Source organism: Lipophrys pholis, assembly GCF_963383615.2.
Source record: "Lipophrys pholis genome assembly, chromosome: 5".
Taxonomy (NCBI): domain Eukaryota; kingdom Metazoa; phylum Chordata; class Actinopteri; order Blenniiformes; family Blenniidae; genus Lipophrys; species Lipophrys pholis.
This window is the reverse complement of record NC_137628.1, coordinates 26932875-26954327: the sequence shown is the minus strand read 5'-3', so window position 1 is coordinate 26954327 and position 21453 is coordinate 26932875. Positions and strand designations below refer to the sequence as shown.

Here is a 21453-nt window from a genome sequence, read left to right as displayed (position 1 = left end):
CACACACACGGGGGTAAATCATGAGTCTGGCGTCGCAGGCTGTCGGCGTCCAAATGATGGTCAGATTATAAACAGCATCATGTTTCTTGGGGACAGATCAGCGGCGACACAGCAGCTGTGGCCGTGGTGTAATGTTGTGGCTAGACGCAGGAAGAGAACGCTTCGGGCTCTACACCTCTGACCAGCTCCGTCTATTTGTCCGGATCGACCTTTTTATGGTTTTAGATACAAAGTGTGTATCCATCTTTGAAGCTAGGGATAGATTTTTGGCTGTTAGCCTGGATATCGCTGCCTGTGATGAATGTCTCCATTTATATTCAGTAAATACTCCGTGTAAAGCCGTACTGTATAACTTACAAGGCACTGGATGAGAGCGATTACAGAACGAAACATTCAGTATTCAAACATTTATAAAAAAAAAACAATCTTTTTAAATAAATCAAAAATAAAAGGAACATAAAAAAGACTCCTTTATTCCTGCAAATTTTTTTTAATACTATTAAATTCAGAAATATTTTAATTGCAAGTTTATAATGCACAGATTGTAAAATTGGAGTGTGTTTCATATGAACTCTGAATGACTCATTTGGATGATTGTCTCTCTATTTTTTTATTCAGTTTTTTTCTCTTTTTTCTTGTTTATTTTTACATGTTTGTAACTAACTAACTAACTAACTAACTAACTAAATTCAAGTCCAAATGTTTAAATCCCAAAAATCTGGCACAGTCTTCTTCCAAGTTTTGCAATGGTTTATCAACCAGCTGTAATTTAAGCGTTGCTTGGCCACTCTGGAGACGTGTGTGTGTGTGTGTGTGTGTGTGTGTGTGTGTGTGTGTGTGTGTGTGTGTGTGTGTGTGTGTGTGTGTGTGTGTGTGTGTGTGTGTGTGTGTGTGTGTGTGTAATTACTGAGTGTAATAGCTGTAGGACAGCAAATATATGAGTAGGAGCTTTAAGCCACAGAAAGCCATGAAGCCCAACATCAAGCCCATCGGGTCTATTTACCGTGTTGAGTGACCCTCTGAGACCTGCTGGCTTCCATCAGTGGAGTGAATGACTTCCAGCGTCAAATATGTAAAACACTGCAGCAAGGACGCTTGTAAGCTTTGTCTTGTGTCTACATTTGGAATAAAACTAAATCTGAAATGAAAATTCTATTGCTGATGTGAGCTTTAATTATGTCATATTTGGCACAAAACAAAAGATGCAGTGAGTATTTATGGATTTATTCATGAGTGCTCCCAATACATTTTCTTTTGCCCATGTTATTCCTTAATAAGGCACTCTTTAAAGTATGAGGATATTTAAAATATTGACCAATATCAATCATTGGAAAAACAATCTTCCTCTTTATTCTCGGATTTCTTTCAAGTTACCATTGTCAGTTTAGAAGGGAACAATAGATGGACAACATACCAAATCTAAAAGCTGATTTCATTAGAATCTTCCACATTTGGCAAAGACAAAACGACAACAAATTAACAAGCAGATATGTCAGCATTCCTGCAAATGTCCTTGCCCAACAGATCTGAGAACAGCCAGAGGCAGAAACAGTTCCCACTTCTCAATAGAGGATGACAGTAACCACTGGAATAACATTACGGTAATGTCACGATGTATTTTATTTTTACTTAGTTTCTATTTGTGAAAATAGATTTCAGTCATTATGGGGTCACTTATGGAGACAGACTTATATTTGTTGTTTTTATCTACACCAAGTGTGCAACATATTGAAAATGACCTCATGTGAATGCAGTTCCAGAGTATTCTCTTTTACTAAATACTTGTAGTCGATGTTTATCTTGTGTTTTTAATCTTTTAATCTACAGCATCGATTTTTTACCATTTCAGACCGGTGTGTGTGCGTGTGTGTGTGTGTTAGGAGAGAGTGAACAGTGATCGGAGATAAACAGCCTCCGAGCTCAGGGGTCCTGACCCATGAGTGGTCACTCCGGCTGAGACATACTCAGAGGATGTCGACAGATTAAGCTCCTTAGCAAATCTATTTAAAGACCTAAAAGACCTCGAAGTCATCACACAGACATGTTCTATTTGTCCCTCCAAAGCAGACCAGCTCGTCTGCTGTTAAAAGCTTCATAACAACAACATCATTAGTATAAAACACTCTCTGTGACTCTGCAGTGATGCTCCAGTTAAAATAGGTCACAGGTGAGAAATTCGACAAGATGAATATGAAACTTTGCTATAAGAGAAATCTGTGCTTTCACTGTATTAATCAGAACAAACAGATCCATACCATGCCAAGAAAACAAAAGGTCCCAAGAGACATGGCTCGCGTAAAACCAAACTGACCGCTCCAAAAAAGGCAGACATTGGAAATGTTCCATTCTTTAATGACTGAATTGAAGCCAAGTTATTTTAGTTGAGCATTTTTGTGGTTAAAATATGGGAGTGCAGGACTACGGTGAGAAAATCGACAAAAAGCTTTGGGAATAAAAGAATGCAGCTTGAAGGAATTTCCCCCTGCGTATTGAAAAAACAAAAAAGGTACTCAAGTTAGACATCAGCATAACAAGTAAATATTTCAACTGGATCACTGAATATTATCATTCCACACAGGAGCTCTGCAACGGTGCAAAGCCAACAATTTTAGGCTTTGTCACTGTGTGTTTGGAATCATGAGTAGTCATTACACATAATAATCTTGTACTGCAAGCAGAAGAAACGGTACAACTTTGGGAATCTTGTGAAGCCTTGAGCTGTACAGTGTTAGTCCAAAACTGAAAGTCAACCAGCCTGTCAGTGACAATTATTCACCTCTCTATTACATTTATTTGGTATTTTCTAATCCTTGAAGCTGTGAAAACAGCAAGTAGAGAGAAAGTAGAATACTAAGCAAAATCTACAGGATTATGCCTGAGAGACAACCAGAAAACGAGACAAACCATCTTCATCCCTGTGATTTGGCTAAACCTCTGAGGATGTCACATCAAATCACGTAGCAGAAAAGCCTGCAGACAGACAACTAACCATCGTGCTGTTATCGTTGTTTATCTTACTATTCTGCTCAATTTAAGAGAGTGACATTAAGTGTTAACCTCAGTTGAGGTGTTTTAATCGTTTTCACAAAGAGCCATGTGTCAGAATCCATTCGTCAATCTTTAATATCGCTTTATACAACATAAGATCACAAGGGCCTGGAGCCAAGCAGCAGAAGGAAGGCGCCGCAAGCCCAACACAGGCTTGAGCCAGAGTATAAACCACTACACCACAGTGGAGAAGTGTCAGAATCCATCCTGATTCTTTCTGAATATATTTTTGAGATATCATAGTGGAATTTTCAGCCTGAAATAACTTGGTGTGTCCTACACTACACGCATTCAAACCCGGGGGGCAATTTAGGGTCACCAATTAACCTCACATGCATGTGTGTGTGGACTATGGGAGGACATCCAGGCACATGCACAGCGAGAACATGGAAACTTCACAGAGAAAGGTGGCCTGGCTAAAGCTTATTAAGTAAAAGTTACCTTTGTTGTTCTTGAGAAGTAGCCATTTCAGGACACCTCGGCGGTTGCATCGTTTTTGAAACTTCTATTTCAACGGAGCGCAAAAATCCCACCAGTAAACAATCAACCTAAATAAACATGGGGATGTGTTATCTTCTGCTAAAGTCCTGATTGTAAACCTGTTTTTTCTCTCACACACCAGTACAAGGCCTCGTTGTCACACGCTGGTCGCTTCACAAGGAATGTTTTTTTATCAGTGCCATGTAACTGTTCTGCCACCACATTACTGCCACTAGTTGAACAACAGCCATCCCCAACAAAGTCTCTCTTATCAGCCTTGTTTGTTCAACCTTGCCACTCATTAGCGGACCCCCCTCTAGCCGTATGAATGGATAGGGGAGGTCAACACACTGACCCTGCATGCCCACTCGCTGCCCATACTGCAAACAACAGAGGGCCATGTGTTTGCAAGATTGCATCACAAGCGTGCTAACGAGCAGAGCCACTGGCCTGAGAGGACTAATGCAATTATGTAACACGAGCCCTGCTACTGCAAGTCTGGGGTATGGGAGAAGGAGGATGAATTGGATGTGACACTCTGTGGGTTTGTTATCTTACCACTTCTGCAGGGAACTTGAGATGTGTTCATGTACACAACCTGGCGCTGTGATGTGCACAGGGAGCAGCAATAAAGGCAAAAATTTAAAAAGCATAGACTAATAATATTTTAGAGAAAAATATTTTGATTGCAGTGAGAAAAAAAAATATGTTTGATGGGAATATAAAAAATGAGGTCAACTTCAAAGGATGCAGTAATTCATACGGAAATGCTTCCTTATATAACTTGTAAAGCTGAAGACATCCAAGGACACAGCATCACCACTAAACAACACCTCTTCCAATGCCACGGTTTCATTTTCAATTCTTAAAGATTAGTCTGCTGCATATAGAGTTGACTAATCAAGGATAGTGATAACAATACCATAAAACACCAGGCTTCAAACAAAGACAAACACGATGAGGTAATGAAGGCACAAGTTACACGGAAATAACAGGACAAGTAAATAGAGGAACAGCTCTACATGGTGCTGAATGTCAGAGCGATTTCAAATACGGAGCTGGAGCTGATCCTGACTCGACATTTTGACGCAGTGTTATGGCCGGCCTCCCGAGGCAGCCTCAGCTTTTTCAGATGGTTGAGTGAAGGAGGACGACCGTCAGTCAAATGGATATCTCAAGCAGTTTGTGAGTATGACGTTTAAACTGAAACGCTGACAGCTGAAGGCCGGTATGACCTCGAGATGCAAACAACGGGCTAATTTAAAACAGCAAATTTAATTGATTGAATTCAAGACCCTGCTCAGCTCTTTTGTCCTTTAGAAGCAGGGAACTTATGGCAAGTGGCTACATGCTACAAATCTCACCTGGGATCACAGAATATCTCCAAACAACAGCAAAGACATAAACATGTAGCCACACAAGCTTCACTTATTATTTACATATTGTACATTCCCACAAAAACCATGAAAGGTAGCTATTCTAATGAACCACAATAATTTTCACTCCAATTTCATTCAATCCAATCTCACAAGAGGCACAATAAAATCCTGACCAGATAGAGTGTGTTTTATTAAAAAGGCGGCTTTCAGGAGAATGCTTAAATTAGCACCAGGATTGTAAACACTGCTATCCAGAGGATGAGGGGGGATGAGGGAGGATGAGTGAGGATGACGAAGCAGCGCCATGCTGTTACCCTCTCTCTGCCCTTCCAGCTAAATCCCTAGTAAACACTAGTTATTATTAATGAGGTTTGTGAGGAAGGTAGTTCTCTGCCTCAATGAATAAGAAAAAAAATGTTTTGAATGAGTCAGGTTATAAAGAAGCAATATGTTAAATAAATTAACAAATAGCAAATAAATGTATATGTTTTTCTTTTCTTTTTAACAAAAGGACTGGAAGTAGACTTAAACCACTACATTTATCAGCAGTAGTTAAGATTACATTCCTCATAGAGAGTCTGGATTCCCCAGGTAGCAGTGCTAAGTGTCGAGCATTAAGATAAGAAGAACTTGATGAGCAGGGGTGCTATATTTACTGCTATTAGACAAGACCCTTCGTCCTCTGAAGAGGTCCCAGGGACCAGGAGAATCTGTGCCTTTAAGCCAGAATTCCATAAGATCCACGACATAAAGAAATTTGATCACGGCAACATTTTTACCCATGAATTAAACTTGAAGTTATCGGGACACCTCAACAAAAACTGTTGCCCAAAGGAAACAATTTAGTTGGTTTGACAATAACACGAAACAACTGAGTCACCTTAAATTTAAATGGATGTGATTTTGTGTAGAAAATCAGTTATCAATATGAAATGTTGCTCTTCTTGGATAGCTTTGCTGATTTTTAAACTAACAAGCAACCCTTTAGCAAAGGGCAGCATAATCAACTCAGTTTTCGTCAAAGTTTTAAAGGTATATTTCACTTTTTTAACTGTTAACTATCCAGGGGAGGCGAACTGAGCGGCTCCTGCTCCGAACCGAGGCTGAAAACGTCCCGTCACTGTGCACCCGAGAGGTCAAGGTGACATTCCACAACACCTCTGAGACTGGCCTAATGGAGGGATTGGTGCATGGCTTTTGTTGAATGGTAAATAAGAGACCGCGAAAAGGGTTGTAACAAGAGATGGAACTACGCAAAAGGAACAGAAAAGGAAAGGGAGATTCTGGGGCAAAAATTCTGGAGAGGTGAGAGGAGGCTGGGGCAAAGAGGAAAGGGAAGCTCTCGAGGGCTGAGCTTGGATTTTTCTAATATTGAGAGTATCGAGATAGTGACACTGAACTCCCCTTTTGTTTCCATCCATTCTGAATGTCTTCTTCATGATTTTAAATATATCTGCATCTAAACATTTTCCACCCTGAAACTGTAATCTAAGTTATTTGCTGGGCTATTTCTGAAGCCACAGTGGTAAAAACCACCGTTCTCATTTGACACTACGTCTCCTGTCCAGTGTCACAAACAGAAAAATTCCACACTTGGTCTATAATTTTGGGTTTTGGCAAAACAGATATATGTAATTCTTTTTTGGTGTTTGAGTTGTAAAATCTATTCAAATCTGTTTTATTTTGCGTTCCCTTTACAGTGTCAAGTGTTCATAACAAGTAAATATAGATATGTGACAACTGAGTCGACCGTGCTTCAATTATCTGAGTGTGTTCAAAAGTAACATTAAAAGATTGATTTGAAAACTCAAAGAATACATCTGGTGTGCTCGGAAACAAAAACTAATAAATTCCACCCTGCGATTTAGCATAAATTGTACTTGAGCATCATTGAAGTCTAAACCTGGACCATGACCATCATTTGTAAACGAAGCCTGACAAACAAGGGAGCACATGTACAACAGTCTATGAAACCAATAAAATGCAACTCTTACCGTCATAAAATCAAAAGACTGGAGACCTGCTGAGAGGCGTCAGGTACAGGTGAGCCGTGAGTGCCAAGATCTTTCTTTCTTTCCCTTCCCCTTTTCGTCTCCCCTCGGCCCGGATGAGTCTCTCCCTCTGGTCAAGCCTTATTCCCAGATCTCACCCGGTTTAATGCCTGGAGCACAGAGACAACAGATTGTGGAGAAAGTTAGAGAGGGAGTGACGGGGAAAGAGAGTTCCCTGTTTGGGTGAAGCTGTGATCAGATACGGCTATTTTCAGACTCAGGCATGCTCGTCTATGAGGCTGGAAAGTTACCCCCCAGTCTAGATGGGTGGGGGCTAAGTGACAGGGCTGACTATCTCTATTTTACCACATGCACACATGTTTGCATGCATGCGTGCATACCACACAAATGCAAAAAGGCAGACAACACCCAAGCATCCGTTCACGGGCTTGTGCAACATCAGTAAGTCAGACATATGAATTGTAACTCTAAAGCCCTCGTTACATCAGGTAGACACACCTCTGATGAGTTTGGGTAAGCAGTGGTAATGAGACTGTCAGAGAGCCTCTTTCCCTCCCAGGTTCTAATGTCACAGAGCCGCCAGTGTCGTCAGTGTGCCGCTATGTAAAGAGGCCTTCCCCACACCAAAACTGACAGGAGTGTCAAACTGTTCTCACATGACATTTTCTTTCACTTCATGTTGCTGACGGTTTAACTGCCTGCCAAAAGGGCTCAGTAACAAATGTGCAAATGGACACACATACACACGGCACATACATTCTCTGTTTTTATCCACGTCAATAAACCATAAGCAGCCGGTGTCATATCAGGTTGTAAATATAGATACAAATTATGTGCCCACTCACCTGTGTCACTAATAATCGTATTGCTGTGTAATCCATATGAGGATGTATATTTGGAAATGACCACACACACACACACACACACACACACACACACACACACACACACACACACACACACACACACACACACACACACACACACACACACACACACACACACACACACACACACACACACACACACACACACACACACACACACACACACACACACACACACACAGGCTGAATATACACAGGAGAGAGGTCAGCCAAAAGCACCTTTAGACCCCAGACTCCCTGCTATTCCCAGAATGATGATGTAACTGCTGCTATTAGCATCTCATTTTTAGAGCCTGGATACCTAAAACCAGCCAGGCAGCTACTGTGCAATATGCTATTTGGACACCATCCACCTCGTCCCTTCAAATCCATATGTTTTCTTGAAAAAGGGCACAGAAATCACCAACTATCAACTCACTAAGCGGCAGGACTCAAAAAGGTAAAGCACGCAACGATTACTTTTTTTAATTTTTAATAAAAGTCTGTATGTGACTAAGTAACTACCAGTTAAAGTTAAAGCCCACTGCTGTGAGTCTCAAAACAAGTCCATTGACGTCACCATCAGGTATTTTGGTATAAAGCCACACTAAACTCATTCATTAGCTCAGCCAAGTGCCAACCTGTTGCCAGCCTTTAAATCAAACACAGACGGACTCAGTTGAGTTGTTCTGGATCAACACTGCTTGTGTCCCCTGTCATCGTGCCAATGATGAAGTGGTAATGTAAAAACCCTTTCTACATGGGCACAAATGGCCCCAGTGATAAGCAACGCTGCTGCAACTATGCCCACCCAGACACCTATATGCTTCAGAGCTTGGGGTTTCCAAAAGCCCACTGCAGTGAGTGGCAGCAGACACCATCGTACGGCAGCTGGTCCCCAGAAACCTCTGGTCACAAGCCAAGGATCAGTTAGGTATGGCGAAAAGCTGACAACTGACAGGTGCTAATGATGCAACCTCGAGGCCAAAATCAGTGCAGTATCAGGGGACCAATAAAATCCTGGCCTAAGTCCTATTACAGATGTTATCAACTACAGACATTATCCTATGACCTCACTGTTTGTTTAGAGAAGATGACAACGACCCAAAACAAAATTGTTCCTGCTGTTTGACATACAAAATGTTTACAGGTCATCTTGATTTGAATGGATATCTTGCTCACTTTCACATGTATAAAGTAAAGCCATCCAAAGTAGATACAAAAAAAAAACTATTAAAACAGACACAACACTGCAGTAGCTTAGCAATGATCTCATTAAAGCACCAGAGTAAACTATTTTTATAGCGCCTGACACAAACTCACACTCAAATGCACCGATACTTTGACCTCTGTGCCACTCCGGACTACAGTAGCCGCGTCGACATGGTCTCACCCCAACAGTTTCAACACCTAATTCATTATCAGCGTCTGCAAGGCCCTGCCATTCCCAGCTAAGTAAGTGGTAGGATATAAAAAGCAGAAGAAGATTTGGCCATGTAGTGAGTGTCTCCAACTGGACAACACTTAAACTTGGGAGAAAATCCAAAATGTAAATATATATCCATATTTACGGCATACTCTTCAACGTGATGTTGCTATGTTGCTTGAAATGAATGCTGCAGGAGAAAATGACTTCCAGTACAAACTTAAACAATTCATGTTTCAACAGTTTACAAAAAAATTGATATTGGCGAAAATATTTACACATACATTTTAAAGTTTTACATGGTCAAAATAAAAAAATTCCCATGGACAGCTTGGATGTAAATGAGTACATGAATACATGGAACGATTACAGCAAAACTAATCCAACTAAAGAAGTGTTTAAAACCTTGCCAAAATAGTTTTCTCAAAGCAGAAAAACAATACCAAATGTCTTTCTAGGCTTGTTTTAGTATTCCTGTGTATGTCTTTTCAAGTTCATGAAGTTCAGAAAATTCACCTGAGTGAAGAGAACAAAAACTGGTGACTTGTGTTAAATTCGTTTTAGGGATTTGATAGGTATTTCATGTTGAGAGTTATAATTTCATTTATGAATCTTGTCCTGTCTTTGGTATACTGCACAAGTCTGTGTCTTAGTCCACTGATGAGGTTAAAGGTGACGGCTGGTTTTTGTCCTGCCACCGTCTTTGTTTTTTTTTTTCTTGGGGTGGGGGGTTGTGGTCCTTCATACAATCTACTAACTAACTAACTAACTACTTGTACTTTATTAATCCCCTTGAGGAAATTGATGATGGAGGTCAAGAGTCTTGCTCAGGGACCCACAGTGGTGGCCTGTCTGCAGTGGGAATCGAACCTGCCAACTTGTGATCCCAAGTCTGCCTCTCTAAACTAGGCCATCACTGCCCTCCAACTGTTAAACCTTCCTTCTCTCAAAGTGCGACAGTATGGCTGTGTTGTGACAATCAACTGCAAGGTTGTCGGTGTTTCAGTGACACACTAACAAATGGCAAGTTTCTCATTCTGTATTCAATGTCACAATAACGGCAAGACTGTCATTTTGCCTGCAGCGTAGTTAAAGACTGTGCATAAATAAGAAATGACCATAAGCATTATGTTTATATCATCAACTTGATTGCACCTCCACTACTTCGGAGTAGAAGTAAGAATAATTTGTCAAAAAACAGAATGATGAAAAAAGAATCTTGCTGACATTTTGTGACATGATTTATTTTAAGCCAGGGGTTCTCAAAGTACACACAGCATTGTGCATGCCCTCCCCTGCCCCCTCTCATGCCCATGTAAAGATTTGCAAAAGGTTTTCCTGATAAGATATGATTGTGAATGGCTGTTGGGATCCACTGGCAATAAAAAGCGCACGTCTACCAATGCTAGTTAGAGGGATTTACTTTTATTGACTTGAAAATATGGTAGATCGAGTCTGTTGTAGTTGACCACTGATTGTTTTCTAACACGTCTCGACCTACACAAACAATTTCAGCAATGAAAATATGTGTTTAACTAATCATTCTAATTTTATCAAAAACTCATTCCTTTTTTATCAAGATTTCTTCACAAATCCTAAAAAGGAAAAAAAAAAATAAAAAATAAATATCATGTTTGGGGGGAAAAAGCATGATTTTTTTTCTGCTGCTGCACCCCTTAAAGCTTTATGGTGGTACCCAGGGGAATCGCAGCCCACACTTTGAGAATGACTGATTTAAGCCATGGTTAAATAAATACCACCACAATAACACAACACACATATTTTTTTAAGTTTATCACTGAAGACCCATTGACCTGTGAACCAAGGTAACCAGAAGTGCAAAGCATACCAACCTATTCTTGCAGCATTATTCTGTGCTTGTCATTTCAGCAAAATGCAATTTTCTCAACTATCACCCTGTAAACAAAATCACTGGCACAAATTAAAGTGTCTCCATTCGATGTGAATAGACCATTATTTCCGATTACAAGTGATCATGTTAATGAATAGCCCAACTAGGACTTCATTGACTCAAATCTGGACAAGCCAATTAGAATAATAACTGCAAAAAAAAAAATGTTAGCAACACAGAAAAATGGCTCAGCATTTCTAGTACAAAAAAGACAAAAGAAAAAAGAAAATCATCATCAAACAGCATGGTGAGCGCTAAAGGTCATCAGGAAAGCTTAGGGAGCAAGGATGTCCTCCAGCCAATGGCTTTTATCAGCGAGACTAAGAATTAGGCAAGCCTTTCACACACCACTTGAGCCATGACATCAGCCTCTGAAGAAGGGCAGAGAGAGGGGGAGATAAAGGAGGAAGCACTGCAGAGGTACAATGAGAAAAGAAAAGCCACAAAAGGCAAAGAAATGAGCTGACAAAACACAATTTGAAGGGACGTGTGAGGGAGAGTGTGACCGAATGAAACACCGTGAATTTGTAAATTATGTTCAGTACTGTGAGTAAATGTATCACATTTTGCTCCCCCACCTCACATGGCCTGTCCCTGAATACATGGCCTCTCTAAACTGTCAGGTGCAACTGAGTTAACGGATACATACTTTCTGGCTCATTGACCATCAATCAAGTCTAAACACTCTGATCATTCATTATGTGTGTGTATATAAGCCGTCGTGAGGGGCTGTTTATTGGTGCTGCAGCCCCCCCCCTGCAAGACAGACAGCGGCCAACTGTTGCTCATCATATTGCATCCCGCTGTGCTGCTTCCTATCTGTCAGACACAAGTATGTGGTGTCAGAAATACATGAAATACTTCATCAAAACCACCATCCAGTGAGCCCACTGCAGACACAAGCACACTCACTCACAAGGTGTAGGCCTCACTGGGAGTGGTATGAGGTTCCCGGACTGATAGTGTTACACTTTGTGCGCCCTGGACCCACTTCCCCTTGTTCAAGCAGCATTTGAATGGGTTTTTCGAGATACCACCCGTTGCTGCTGGCCAGTTAATTTATTTTTTTTTCTTCTCCTCATTACATCATCCTCCATCCAGCAAGACAACAGCACCAGAGCGATTGCAGAGGTTGTCTAGTTCTGATTCTTACATGCCCGTTGGGGGGTATGCAGCTGGAGGAAGGACAGACAAGAAAAGCAACAGATTGCACCGAGATGATAAAACAAAAAGATATCTGCTTGCCATCTATACGTGATTAAAACATTTTAATGGCATCTGGTCAATGCCAGCACAGCAGAGATGAGGAAAAGAAACCCCAACAACACATTTTACAGGCTTGGTGATACATACAATCACAATTAATGTGTGGATCATGTTGGTATAATAAAACAAAGTAGCTCAAGAGTCCTGTAAGGACAAGAGGGGATGTTTTCTATTATTATGAATATCATGATTGCAGATCCTTCAAAGTGCTCCACTGCAACACTGGACATGTGCAGTCAAACAATAGAGATTAACCTCAGCATGGGGGATATAGGTTAAACATGGATATTTCGGTTCAAGCTTACTACAATCAGGCGAGAGTGTTTGCTATGGCATTTATTTATCCCCTGCTGTTGGATGAAAGTGCAAACGTTAAGTATATTTCTTTCCACGGATTAGAAGTGTGTGGTGTCGGTATTTAACATCCGTCCTCTAAACGCACAGGAAACAGCAGCCCAATGCACTTTAAACGCACCACGGACGAGCTGCCTCGTTCTTGCTGGTTGTAAATGGCTTCAGAAACACTCAGAAATGATGGAGTTTCAGCTGTTTTAGGAGCGGTGAAGTGCGCCGTGAGGTCGGGGCTGCTGCTGCAGCGGCGGCGGAGTGACAGACATTACCCGACCGACACGGTGTGGACGTACCTCGCGAACAACGGCCGCCGTCTCACGCGAGAAACTCCCAAACACATCGTCTCGTGCTCAGAAACCTCCATGTGAAAAAGACTCCCAGGTCCTCTCTCCAACCGGGGGGGTGAGAAGTAGCAGCGAACACGGCGTGGCTCGCTGGCTGGCTGGCAGGAGGGGGGCTCGGCAGCTTTAGTGGCGTGTGTCCGTGTGATGAAACCGTACACCTGCTTCCCGACGCGCATGGATGTTGCCGGTGTGGTTTGGCTAAACACCCAGCAACTCCCTCTATCGGGGGTTACCGGGCCGCAGACGGCAGACACGGTGGAGCTGCGGCGGAGTCTCTCTGGATAACATGCGGCAGCCGCACAAGCACCGAAAGCACCGCGCGTTCCCTTTTTTTTTTTCTTTTTTTTTTTTTTTTCCAGAAAAGGACCGAATCTGCCTCCCGTTTCCGTTTCTTATTATCACTGAATGATGCCGCGGCCCCGCGCGCAAAATGGCCTCTTGTGTTATTTCCATTCAGTCCGCCGCGAGCTGCTTCTCATTGGGTGTCTGCGTCGCCATGGCAACGCCCGCAGTTCAATCAGCGTTGACAGAGGTCGCGAGGCAGGCTTGTAAACAGCTCGGTGAACGCGGAGACGCTCCTCGACGCAAACCGGCGCAGAGTGTAGATCAACACAACAGTTAATTTCAATAAAAAGCAGGTGATCAAGAAGGCTGTCCGTCTTGTTGATATCCTGGAAAACAACATCAGTCTGAGGAGTCCCAACACTTTTCCGCGCAAAGTTTGTCAAAATGATCAAAGATAATGATTGAACATTCTGAATGTAATAAAACCAATGACTGAGAGAATGTCGCATAGTATGAGTAGAATGGCCTACAAAGGGTTTATTATATTTACATTACATTACATTAATATCTCCGCAGTGAATGACTATGCCATCCACTATACCTATCTTTGAAAATGAACCCACCTAAAACCCAAGAAACACAATCCCATGTATGCATTATTACATTAAAGGCTGCAGTGATTACATTTTGAATGATTTCCAAAAAAAAAATGCTACTTCAATCATGTAATAACGTATGACATTATTGTCAAAATGTTATTACATAATGGATAAAATGCCATCCATCCATCGATCCATCCATCAACCAATCAACCAATCAATCAATCAATCAATCAATCCATCCATCCATCCATCCATCCATCCATCCATCCATCTATCCATCTTCTGTACAGCTTTATCCTAGGGTCATGGGGTGCTGAAGTCAATCCCAGCTAACTATGGATGAGGGCAAATACACTCCGGACAATCACAAATACAACAAAATTGAAAACTTTCCTTTTTTAGTCTTACTGGACAAAATAATAAAAATATGAAATAATAATGTTCTACATGAATATTCTGTTTTTCTACAATCCAGTTTTAAGAAAATATTCCTGATAGTATTTTCGCTGCAATTATATAATCAATAAAACAGCCTCACAAAGGTACTAGACAAACAAATAATTTATACACTTAAGTCGGCAAATTGGTAAGTTTGTCTTCTGTTTCTCTATAAAGCAGCAATTGTTCTTCGAATTTTATTTTTTTTATTGTTCACAGACTAGAGGCAATGCTGCTCCAATCTATTTGCTGATATTATATTATCTCTGAGTATTTATGAGTGTAATAGAGCATATACAACTCGAAAGATTACTGTAGTTCTATGTGCAAAGCTCCAATCAATTTATATACATGTGATTTGAAAAACAATGAAAACAAATTAAAACAATGTAAATTTTTCATGAATTTATGAAAATCATCTTGGATGTCTTGGACAGCATGTAAAAAACCGAAAAATACCAAACACATTCTGCCTTTTTCAATGTACGGTAATAAAATCTATAATGTAATAGCTTGCCAACAGCGCAATAAGGGAATTGATCTGACTATGCATTTCTGTGTATAGTGTGTTTGTGCGACCAAAAGAAGACATTTGGTCTCTCTAATCGAGATCAAACCGTAATTGCCCTTATTTAATATGTTGGTGAGAGTGGGTGTGTCCAGCAGCGTTGGCGTCACTGTACTGTTTTGACAAATCAGAGTAAGGGAGGTGTTCATAGACACATGGTTATTTTACCCAGTAAATAACGACTGGTTCCACAGAGCAACAGGACACAGTTTACAAACAATCACGCATGCAATGAAATCAAATTCTAAGACAAAAAAAAAGGAAAACCAAAAGAAGCACTCGGGTGTGATCGCTAATACCTAGATATGACACGCTGAATACAGACTGTACGTATGTGCAATACTTAGAACAAGATAACGATACTGGCTCGAGACCCTGAACCTAAGTTAGGGACTGACTCACAGGGTCATGCTAGGAATCAGTGAGAGCTCTGCCAAAATTTATATCTGTATGTTTCCCTGGTGGCATTTCATGCTGTCATCAAACTATTCCAAGGGAAATATGAGGCTATTTATAAATGGCAATTAAGTTGTAGCTGGACTAGACAGTCCCACAGAAGTAAATTTGTTCGAGGACAAGGTTAGAAATTCCTCTAAATCACCAAAGAAGAGCTGGCTTGATGAAACATTGAGTAATAATAGCCAACACACTATGAAGTGATTTTGTTTATCAAAACAAGCTGATGATACCTTTTCACAAAGGAATAAAGGTTTTGGACTGAAGGTGTCTCTGTAAAGACATCATGAGCCATATGGTTGTGTAACTCCACTACTTTCTTGGGAAATATCTTAAGTAACCATATTTACAGTTAAGTACAAATAACTACTTTTTAGGCATTATCTTTACAATTGTATACTGTGTATGAAAACCTGTAAAAACTCTTAATATTGGATTATGTATGTGATTTTACCAGTATTCAATAAATAAAACAAATCTTGAGATATCCTTTTAACTTGTATTTCTTTAATAAATCAGTTCTGTTAAAAATACAGCTCAACAAATCCATTACAAGGGAGGACTGATATTGCAACTTTGGCTTTTAGCTCTATAAACTACAATTGCATCTAATCTATCTAGAATAGAATCAGATAGAATTATATAAATGTATTGCATTACTGTGTTGTAGTTGAGCTGTCAGCACTGTATGAGTTGGTTGAATGTCTGAGAAACTCATGATGTTCAGCTGAGATGCTTAAATGCTGGTGAACACGTTATTCGTGTCTGTTTGAGTCACTATTATGTTCCATTATTTTCAACTGCAAGCACTCTTATAAGGAGGATGCAATTTGAGGCAATCGTGCACTACATGCAAGACACAACTCAACGACTAAATGACAAGAAGAAGCAGCAACAAAAAAGTTCACATTAGAAGCAACAGAAAGCAGGTAGCCTGATGTTTATTCGTGATCGTAATACATGTTCGCTGACATATCATCACTTTCTGGATGTGTTTTTGCATGTTTGAGAAACAGTTGGAAGCCCTCAGTGACCTGCTCAATGAGCCGGCTGATGGTGTTAGCCAGTGTGATCCAACCACCAGGCCTCCGCATCCAGTGTCATAAAAGGATTCTATCACCAGATGATTACTGGCTTTCAGTCCCACAGAACATCAGCTCTCGCAAACAACAGTACCAACACTGGCAGACCGCAATGTGAAGAAAATAGTGGTAGATGTGACTTTGACTATCGAATGGCAAGAAAACTGAGACTGAGATTCAAAGGAGAAACTGGATTCTAAACCAATTCTCCACTATTGCCAAATACACGAACTTACCATCTTACATATGTTACCCTTACATCATCTTTATGTATCACGCACACATTTTTGCGGCCAACAACCACAGATAAGTGCTTGTTTGTTTTGTTTTTATTCTTCCAAAACCACATATACTACCAAAAACATAAACCCCTCCCAACAAAGGGTATCAGCATAAACCCTCACAGAGATATTTTTCTCACATTTTGACGGGGTTGACATGACTCTGTTTTTGCTTAATCCTTCAGTGACAGATGTGGATTTATGTCAGCCACACCAACACGCCGTTACATTTTAGGCCCTATATTTGGGATATAAATGACATTTTTGCCAGAAGGTCTGTTGCCATTTCTGGCTAGATGCCAGAACTGAGTAACTCTGGTCTCTGCCCAGGAAACCAATCTGTATTTAGTTTTAACTTGATTTTCATTAATCGAAGAAGCGAGACCGTGTCTTGTTTTCTGTTTCTCCCTCTCTCTCTCTGTCTATCTCCTCCACTCCCTGACACACAAACAGTAAGCTATTCAATTATTTACAAAGTTGATCTAGTCCCTTTTAGCCAGTGCGCTAGGTATCCAGTAACCACATCTTTCTATGTATCTATGTATCTATCTATCTATGTATGTATCTATCTATCTATCTATCTATGTATCTATCTATCTATGTATGTATCTATCTATCTATCTATCTATCTATCTATCTATCTATCTATCTATCTATCTATCTATCTATCTATCTATCTATCTATCTATCTATCTATCTATCTATCTATCTATCTATCTATCTATCTATCTATCTATCTTTAAAGTGAAAGCATGTTGCCTTTTTTCTCATAAATTCTTGATGTTTTCCAGGCATGTTAGATGTGGCCCACTGACTTGACATGAAATTAAAGCAAAACAAATCCCCCTATTGCAGTGATGAAGCAGTCTTTCAGTAAAATCTACGGTTCGTGAATATATATTGTGAATATGTCTAAGCTATTAGTAAACTAATGAATCCAAATGCACTGTTGTTAATTAGTGTAGATTAGTGTATGATCTAGTTTCTGTTCATATTGAATTACTGCTTTAAAGTCTGGGGAGTTCATACTGTATGTCGTATTGTTCACTGCTTGATGCCGGAAGAAGTTGTAACTTCATTCTGTGGCTCATTAACTTGTCATCCTAAAAGCAACATCAGCAACAATCACAGTCGACCCTGTTAAAGCCTCAGTGTCATTCTGTTTGTGACACATGCACAGAGAGCCCGTCTGTCAACTTTAAAGGTGTACAGATTTAGACCGTTATTGATAGTTGACCTTTGTGAGGTGTCAGTGAGACTGCATCTGTGTGTATGCGTGTGTGTGTGTGTGTGTGTGTGTGTGTGTGTGTGTGTGTGTGTGTGTGTGTGTGTGTGTGTGTGTGTGTGTGTGTGTGTGTACTCGTGTGTGTGCATGTGAGTGTGCATGCATGCGTTTGGTCTTTTATCACCAACTCTTATGTGCTGTAGGAGCACTCCTTGAATCTTACTTTTGTCAAGAGGGTGTCTTTTTATCGGTGGTATGCTACCCATTCACATACTATCAGCCACTCTGACAGGGTGGAAGATGATGACGACACATTATGTCTGGTATGCAGAGATCCATGGGTGGTGCAGGTGTGGACATATTCAGGGCAGGGTTTCGGCACATTATAGAGGAACAAAGATCGAATTTAAGTTTAACAGGCACTCTTTAAAGAGTCAAGAATGAGCTTTAATTCGAGGGGACCACCATTGTGCATCATTCATTTAGAGGAGGCAAGTGTTAAGGAGTGCGTGACTATAAATACAAGGCACACAAAGACCGATTGTGTTCGAGAAGGCCTGACATCACAGTTGAGGCACGGTATTTCGATTTACCGCAGTGGATCTTCATCCAAATGAAGTTTATTAATAATTGCTGTGGTCACTGCTAGATTTGTCCCACTACATCATATCATCAAATATCTAACACAAGCCCAAACATATACTATCAAAACACCCCCTACAGTCTGTCTTAGAATAGCCCCCAATAAATGACTGCAGGCTGGCACCCAGATCTTGTGAGAAAATAACTCTTTTATCTGAGCAGTGGCACGCCGTCACATCTTTCCACTGCTGCTTTCCAAAGAAATCCACATTTGGAACAGCTGATACTGGGGTCCACTCATCTGGCCAGTGTCAAAGTTGCACAGCGGTGCTGAATGAGTGGATTGCACACAGGAGCATGAGGACATAGTCGAGTAATGACAACATGCTGCTTCCACTTCCATTGTAGACTTGCTTTGATGTCTGCGGGGCGACCAGGTGAAATGTCCCAGCAAACCTGTGAGGAAATTTGGATGTTGAAGCTTAATATTGCTCTTTTTGCGTGTTCGGATTTGTTAGCATTTGACCTCCTTTTTTTTTTTTCTTTTCGTTTTAAATTGCTTGAACATATTTTGGTTCTTAGAACTGGCCCAGGAGCTGGACCACACATAAATCAGTCTTAACACCTGACCTGCTCATATGTTCTATAAATCAAACAGAGAGAACATTGCCCAGTGAAAATGCCTTTGTGGTTCATAGGTCTGAGATTTATGCAGAGAGTTCTTACTGCGGTGTTATGACAGATGCTGAGAAAACGCTGACACAGCATCACACTGAAAAATAGAGGGTGAGATACGCTGAAGGATAACACAACAGGAGATGACAATGAAAGGGTACGTTGTCAAATGAAGAAGAGCTGATGTGAGTCCACGTCATCATCAGTCTACCTGTCCGGGCATGAATACCTCATGGGAAAATTCAAGGCCCAACATATCAAATTTAAGCTTTTCATGGAATATTTGAACCTATGTTGCTTCATATAAAAACCTGCATATGAGACACTGTTTTTATCTCCACTTTCCTAATTTGACTAGCATCTGTGCTTTAATATCCCCGAACAGAAATGCTCACTTAAGGATGACAGAATCATTCTTTTCCCCCATTTGTAATAAAATGAATAATGTATCATCTTCTGCAATGGTTTGCATGAACTACCCGGATTCATGTGAAAGATAATGACTTTTTTTTTTTTTTTTTTATATCTATTCTCTTTATTTCCAGCTGCTCCGTAGTGTGGAAAGCACTCTACAGACTGAAGACAGAGAAAGAGGATACAGGAGTAAATTAATTTTCTGTAATACTCGTGCTGCGTTTACTTCTCCTGCTGTGTAACAGAGCTTATGAATACATTTGTTTGTTTGATTTTCCACACAAGTGCAGGCTCTCTCTTTGAACTGCTTTAAACATGCAATATTTGTTATTCCAAAAAAGATTGATCTGGTGCTTTGTTTCTGAAGGTCAGATGAGCAAATCTCCAAAGCATTGCAGTCTGGCCCATGAAACATATTGAGTTTTAATGCTGTTTTAGTCCATTGTTCTGATTATCCTGCCAATACATTATGCTGGCATAAATCCCCATTCATGGAGACACGGCACAAAGTAGCAACTAGCTGTTTTCTCCCGCTTCAAATGAGTCAGCAGCTAATGGACATTCAAAAACAGCTCGCAAGGCTGTTGTAAAGTGAACAAACACTATAATTACATCAGCAAGACACAAGGATGCTCTTATGCTAAGTGCCTTTATTTGTCTCCCTTGTGATTTCTGAAAGTGTTAAGCTGTGCAGCTCTGTGGATACATAGGCAATTATCGATATAACTATTCTAGTGCTGGATAGATGCTTTCAATTAGAAGATCTGGTTAATCTTGATATATAGTCTGGATCTGTCATGACTGTGAAACAGTGAAAAACTTCCTGACTGGCTGAAATACTCCAATCCCGAGAATGAAATAAAAAAAAACTTTTAATAGTAAAAATTCCAGTCAACATTTCACATTTTCCCAACTGGCACTGTCATGACGTTGGCCGGATTGGACTCCATGGTCCACCGGGTTTGACTAGTCAGTCGTATGTTTGCCACCCTCGTTCTAAGGTCACAGTGGTATCTCCATGATGAAAGTTAATTGTAACATGTTTTTGGTATTAATCTGTAACAACTGATGACCTTCAATACCTCGTGTCTTCAGTGGATTGTTAGTATGAAGGCACTCAGCTCCACTGTCAGGTCAATTTGATAGTAAATATACGAATGGCAGACATTGACCTTGCTTGACTGATTAAACATTGTTTTGATTGATGAATACAGTCACTTTATTATCCAGGCAGCATGTCGTGTGTCTAATTACGTCTCTCTAGACTCTTCTTTTCACGATACTTTTTGTTTCTCTTCTCCTCAGCAGACTGCAGTCTTGTCAGTATGACTCCCACTGTGAAACTATTAAATATTATGTTACCCAGCCCCGATACTGGAACACCTAATCTAACTCTTGAAACTTACAACCACATCCTCCTGACTTTTTCCCTTATCGGGGCATGAGGGGAAGCCAGAGAAGCCGGTGCCTGTTATGTAACGCGGCTACTTCTTCATGTTTCCCACGTGTGTCTCCCAAAACCAAATGCCGATAGACGGCCTCTCAGGAACACTTTTCTAATATTACTCTGCACTTCATACGCCTCACTACCCTTCAGCGCGGGTATAGACCAGGCATCTCCTGCGCCACCGCCTAGTGGATTGATAAGTGGGCTTGTGGCTGATGAAATGTTGCATAGCTGGCTGCTGATGCGAGGTCTGCCAACTCACCCCCTAGAAGAGCATCGGACAGGGAGGACTCGGCCAATATCGTAAAGACAAA

At 40.7% G+C, this 21453-nt stretch overlaps 1 protein-coding gene across 1 annotated transcript in view; it reads right to left on the bottom strand.

The window, feature by feature from the left end:
• Positions 1 to 13047, bottom strand: part of sorbs2a (sorbin and SH3 domain containing 2a) — a 49568-nt gene extending 36521 nt beyond the window's left edge. Inside the window, exon 1 of the mRNA XM_080464353.1 lies at positions 13034 to 13047. The gene's annotated coding sequence lies outside the window, so the exon portion shown is untranslated. The remainder of the gene's footprint in view (positions 1 to 13033) is intronic.
• Between the last annotated feature and the right edge of the window lie 8406 nt (positions 13048 to 21453).